Here is a 6,577-nt window from a genome sequence, read left to right as displayed (position 1 = left end):
TTTGTACAGTTTTCATTTGCTCTTGGGTTCACGTTTTTGTTTGCAGCAGAATTACTTCTGTGTTCCCTCTGCACTGTGAGCAGCAGGACAGCGGGGCCCGTGGGGGGAGGAGGAGGAGGAGGAGGAGGGATGGCTGCGATCCACGCTGTGGAGAGGAGGCGCAGTGAGACAGTGACGCCGCTAATTGAGAGCTCAAGCGTGGAGGAGTCCGGTGGCCTCGCTCCATTCAGGGAGGGTCTGTCGTTAGACCTCTCCACACAGGGAGAGCGTGCGGCTGCCGGGCCGGGCCGGGCCGCTCGTGTGTAACCAAGATTTATGCTAATGGCTCCCCGCATATGCTTATTCCACATATCTATATTAAAGTTAATAGACTGTTACATTGCTTCTTAACCCCAGCTTCCATACATGATTACCTTCGCTGATTTCTTTGCAAAATGCCATATAAACACGGGGCAGGGATTTCTGTCAACGTGTCACTGGGTTTGTTTCCGGTGGCAGCCCACGGTCCCCATAATCACGGTGTAACTTTGGGGACTCTGCCATAAACGCCTGCCTGAAGAGGAGGACCAGGCCTCCCTGGAACGCCATTATGTTCGCCGGCTGCCAAGCAGACCTCTGGATTTATCACCACACTACTGCCAACTGGGAGTCCGCTGCCTGTTCTCTGTACTGGTGAAACCTAGAGAGAGCATGTGTTTGTAATTGTAGCAGTTGCGGCTGGAGCACCTAGTAGTTCTTCATTTGCAATTTCTCTTACATAAGTCAGCAAACGACAATTGAGTGGAGTGTGTGTGTCATAGGTTTGCACGGGGCTTCAGGCTGGGCGCTTGGGCTCCTGGTCTCTGGAGCTGGGTCTTTTGCCATAAAAGGTGAGCCTTTGGCTCCAAGCACTGCGCACTCTGGGGCCTGCTGAATGAGCTGACAATGGGCAAACACAGAGCACATTTTGACAGGTTTTAGAACAAACATTAATAAAGATCTAATAATGAGCCAATTGGCTCACAAGGCAGATGTGGAAAGATAGAAAAGGGAAGAGAAAGAAAAAAAAAGAGAGAGAGAGAGAGAGAGAGAGAGAGAGAGAGAGAGAGAGAGAGAGAGCATGAGTGCATGCAGAGCTGGGCAGAGTTGTCCCTGTTGTTGAATAGATCCATGGAACAAGTGGTAGCAGTTCCAGCAGGCCACCTCCTCAGCCCCTCCCCTCCCACCCCAACCCACTTTGCCAGGCTCTTGACTTACAAATTGCTGCTTTAGACTTGGTTTCATTGTAGCAGCTTTCTTGGGGCACGGGGAGGGAGAGGGAAAGAAGGCAGGCCGGCTGAGGCGAGCGCAGACAGGACACTTACTTTCCCCACGCTGGGCTTTGCCTAACAGTCCTCACATTGTATCCACTTGTCCCTCAGAGAGACTAGCCACAGTGCTGTCAATAAACCCTCTCTCTCTCTCTCTCTCTCTCTCTCTCTCTCTCTCTCTCTCTCTCCCTCTCTCTCCCTCTCTGTCTATATCCCTCTCCACTCACTACCCTCTCCGTCTTTTCAATCTACTTGGCTGGATTTCAAATAAGCCATGGAAAAAAAAAAAGTTAAAATGCTTAGGACATAAGCCCCCTCAATAGCTCTGCTTAATTCCTTCTTTAATATGTCAGACAAAAATATCAGGCCTCTTTAGCATGCCAATGTGGGCGCTAAGAGAGAAGTGTTCCCAGTGGAGTCAGGACGGAGATTCTGAAGGGCTACTGTTTACGCTGAGGCGCTACTCAGTACCGGGGGGGGGGGGGGGAATAGGTAGGCTGTATGTTCCACCAGAACACACACACACACACACTGACCCACACACACACGCGCACACACGTCCACTCACGTTCAGCTCACGTAATTCAAGAAACACAATGTCAAGGGCTCTGAATTTAAATAACCGAAAACCTTTAAACAAGGCTATGTTATACTGTTTATACTGTTCTTTGGTTAGACCCTCATTTGACATCAAGTACAGTGAAATGGTACAAACAGTGCGGCTCAAAAAACATTAGCTAGACAAGTGCTTAAGTAAAATATTGACTTGATCATTATCGTTTGCATGTGCAATGCACTTCCATTTAACGTTATTTCCATAATTGTTTTATATTACATTTTCCAGCACATTGATTTCAGATGGATAATTAATTTCTGGCTTTACCCATTTTTAGTTTACTTCCACATTCAGAAACAGCTGAGTCTGAAACTACAACAGCAGAAATAAAGTGATACAGAGGAGCTTAAAGCTGTATGACACCAAAAGGCGTCACCGTGGCAGTCAAAGTCTTGCTCCAGGCCTCAACATGCATCACTTCATTTGACATCTTGCCTGATTTTCTGAAACCTGACATCTTTTGCCTGATTTTCCACTTTACCAGATGTAACTTCCAATAAAGTGAGAGAACAATTGTAAAGTAGGTATTATGCAATGTCAGGGATGGCTGTAAATTCAGCTGTTCGCCGCACACTGGAAACGGCGATGAATTAGCAATGCTTACCTAAGAGGACATTTAATAGTCCCGAGGTCAGGATTAAGTGTGGAACCTACCATGCGACGTGACGTCAACTCAGTCAACGTTTTGGCAGAAAGACTGTCAGACTGGTCAGATAGAGAGACAAAGAATTACAGGGCTGTGTGAGGAACAGAGCAATGGGGGCCACATTGCCACTATCACTACACAGGGGTTAATAAGACGCTGGGCAACTACCTTACTTGACACACTAACCAAACGAAAAGCACTTCCATTATCATTTCACAAGGCAAAAACAGGAGGCGACATATGCCCAGACTCGTCCTTTGGTTTTGTACTCGAAAAATATTCATCAAAAAGGACCCGTTCTCCCATGAGCTCACTGCCATATGCCGGCAGAAAATGTCACCAGTGAAAGACATATTAATTCACCAGTTTGAGAACTCCATTTGATATTCATGCCTTCCAAGTATTCTGACCCAGATTCACTGCTGTGGCGTTAGATCCTGCTCAGCACAGAATACCAGACAGCTGTTATCATGCCCTCTGTGTGTGTGTGTGTGTGTGTGTGTGTGTGTGTGTGTGTGTGTGCGTGTGAGCGTGCATGCATCTTATCCTACATGTCAAATGTTTCAGAGTGTGTGCATTTACATTCTGGTAAAAATTGGATGTTTTTAACTATGCTAGTTAAAATGAGACAAGTATGTGGTGGTCCATGCTTGATGCCAAGTCTATATTCCCACAATATGGCACTTTTTGGACATTTAAACATAGGGGAGCATATGGGAGCTCATTCAGCTAATATGGCAGAGTTAGACACAAAGCTACTGGATGCATTTTAAGTTCGCCCTGCATAGTGGTGGACCTACCTGAACAATTCAACGCATGGCAGGTTAACTTCAGACTTTCTGCTCTCTCTCTCTCTCACACACACACACACACACACACACACACACACACACACACACACACACACACGCACACACACAAGATAAAACATACCCTTCAGGTTTTATGGTGTAACTATTTTTTTCCTTTCATTAATACTTTAAAAACAAGGTGTTACATTTCATTATTAACATTAATTTAATTAAACCACTGCACTCTATATGAAAAATCTGGCAGACAGTAACATGCTAGTAATGCTAGCTAGTATTGCTAGCATTGTCTCTGGGCTGCTTTCATGTTTAGCGTAAAGCGTTTTATGCCAGTGCTGCAGTCGAAGGCAGTGAGAAGACCGCCAGAAAAACCCCTTCCTCGGGATTAGCGAGGGTTCCTGGGATGGTCCCATTTGGAAAGTGCAGCGCAAATGCAGGTTATTCATCCTGTTTCAAAAAGCAGTGTCAGGAGCCGAGTAAGTAATGCTGCTTGCTAAAAAGTGCTGCTAACAGACAGGACTAAGACCCTCTCCAATCAAAGGAAACAGGGAATGTCCTTCAAACAGTCAAGCTTTTTAGGGTTAGATCCAGTTCAGTGACTTCATCTCAAGAAAAAAGAATTGGCATTCATCCGCTGCTTTTTTCATTTTTCCCCCTCTCTCTTTCCTTTCTCGCTCTTAACTGTGTGTAAAATAAAAATTGTTCCAAATCTATTGCTGTGACTCTGCCCCCACTCCGATGCCAATGCAGAAAAAAAAATGTCTTGTTTTGGGTGTCAGTGGGCTCATTGAGATTTCAGCAGGCCACCAGCTTTGCAAGGCCAAAGGGTTTCCCACAATCGACTTCATTAATCTAGCATTTCCGAAACCCAGCCATGAGCTGGCGTTATATGAACCTGCCTTTCAAAACCGAGGTGCACTGAAAGCGTCCTGACCTAACACCCCGGGTGAACCCTGCCTGAGCCAAATCCCAAAGTTCAACCAGACGACAAAAAAAAAAAAAAACCCTGTCTTTCTTTTCCCCACATAAAAACACAGATCACCCCATGAACCTGAGAGAGGGACGAGGAAAAAAGGCTCCGGAAGATTCTTGTCGGTGTGTATTATGTTGTGTCACACGACACCTGCCGTCGTGTTCGCTACCTTTCTCACCTCACCTGATGGGGCCACATGCTTTGCGCTTGGCCCTTGCTAGCTTCTGGTCTCAGAGAGGCCTAGCTGATCCCCAATAGGATTAGTGTGTGCTGCCCAGCCACTGCGTCACATTCAGCCTAGTAAAAAGGGAGATCGCTGTGACCTAGGATGTCTCAACACATTTTTCAACACAAACTCAGGGGGATTGAATTTATTCCATTTTTTTTAGCAAAAGCTCAAAAATGATATTGCCTCTGCAGCCATCAACTGTTGGACGTATTCAACATATTGTCATAAAAAATGTTTGCAAATGGAAAAGTGATTTTAAAAAATTATCACAAAAGCAATTCATATTTAACCAGATCATAGCTCTTAACAAGTAGATAGTTAGCCTTGTATGCTTGCATCCTCACATGCAAGGTCTAGCTGGCTAGATAGCTAAAGTTAATCAACTGTAGCCAGTACTCTAAATTGCCTGTGTTCATATTAAGCTAGATAATACAATAACAGCCCTACTTTCACTGACTTTGACAAAATCAACATTCTTCCGAGAGATCTAGAAATTAGTGGTTATAGCTAGCAACGGAACGAGCTAGGCAAAATTCCTGAAGGTGAGCTAAACTAACTAGCTTACGGAGCCCGTAAGGTGACATCATGTAAAAAATAAAATAACGCGTGGCCACGACTTACTAACGCGTGCGAACGCCTTACTAACGCGTGGCCACGACTTACTAACGCGTGCGAACGAGATATTTAAGGCGTGGGAATGAGATAATTAACACGTGGGAACGAGATCATTAAGGCGTGGGAACGAGATACTAATGTCGCCTTTCACGCGCGGCAACAAAGTTAATTTTTTCACAGCAAAACAAGCAGATCCCAGGGTTGTTCGTGAACTGACTGCCAAGGAGGGGATGTACACTAACTGACTGCCCAAGGAAGATAAACCTGGCTTTATATAAAGTAATACTTAATTATCTCGTTTGCACGCGTTAATTATCTCGTTCGCACGCGTTAATTATCTCGTTCGCACGCGTTAGTAAGGCGTTCGCACGCGTTAGTAAGTCGTGGCCACGCGTTAGTAAGGCATTCGCACGCGTTAGTAAGTCGTTCGCACGCGTTAGTAAGGCGTTCGCACGCGTTAGTAAGTCATGGCCACGCGTTATTATTTTTTTACATGATGTCACCTTACGGGCTCCGTACTAGCTTCCACTGCACCTAATAAACTAATATATATATTAGTGGTGGGCCGTTAACGGCGTTCGTTAATTTGATAATCTTATCGGGCGATATAAAAATTATCGCCGTTAATCTATTCTTAAAGTTGGGTTGGGAACTGGGTCAAAACAGATAAGCAAACTATGATGACTTTCAACTTGATAGTTTAGTTCGGCTGTATTCCTAACCAAATTGCACAGTAGGGGCGAGAACGAGTTTTCAAACCTGTGAATTACAAATCGTTCGTGTGTTTACATGGATGCAGCCACGAATTCGCCAGGTTTGCTTCATGGAAAATTCAGTTTTAGGAACGTAAAGTGTTACCGGAGCGGAGCTCGGAGCGGTCGTTTTCTGCATGGTCCTAGCGCTAGATTCGTCGCTATTTAAATATTTCTTTTTAACCGTTAAAACTGCAGAGGACCAAAAAAAAAGTGGGGCACATGGATTCGTCGCTATTTAAATATTTGGTTTTAACCGTAAAAATTGGGGGGGGGGGCTAAAACCGGCTTTTGATTACGTCCGTGAGGTTAAATGTACTAAATGTTGGCTTACATTTCAAATATCATGTTTAGCTGAATAAGCATGTTATCAACCCAGGGTTGACACACGCATTTGACCGTTTTCACACGCTCTCACGCCACACTTCCGATATCTCACGCCAAAAAAAAAAATCCGGTTTATTTACCTCAGATCCACATATATGATTCAATACGTTACTAGCTCGCTAGCTCTGGCACCATCCACCGGCGATATAACACTGAATCTGTGTCCATTTTTCGTTCGCTACCCCCCCCGCTCAACAAAATACACTCGCCACCGGCTCCAGGTTAAAATCTCACTCCAAGCGAACGTCAAAAGTTGGCAAC

At 45.0% G+C, this 6,577-nt stretch overlaps 1 long non-coding RNA gene across 1 annotated transcript; it reads right to left on the bottom strand.

Annotated features, from left to right (window-relative positions):
• Window positions 1-1,206: 1,206 nt before the first annotated feature.
• LOC143508805 (uncharacterized) lies at window positions 1,207-6,019 on the bottom strand. Its single transcript, XR_013129483.1, has 3 exons — window positions 5,937-6,019; window positions 3,352-4,630; window positions 1,207-2,610 (listed from the first exon to the last, which is right to left on the bottom strand). It is a non-coding gene; the product is annotated as an uncharacterized LOC143508805 (long non-coding RNA).
• Between the last annotated feature and the right edge of the window lie 558 nt (window positions 6,020-6,577).

The sequence above is a fragment of the Brachyhypopomus gauderio genome, chromosome 2 (genome assembly GCF_052324685.1).
Source record: "Brachyhypopomus gauderio isolate BG-103 chromosome 2, BGAUD_0.2, whole genome shotgun sequence".
NCBI classification, from domain to species: Eukaryota; Metazoa; Chordata; class Actinopteri; order Gymnotiformes; family Hypopomidae; genus Brachyhypopomus; species Brachyhypopomus gauderio.
Note: the sequence above shows the minus strand (reverse complement) of the source record. Positions and strands in the feature narration are given on the sequence as shown.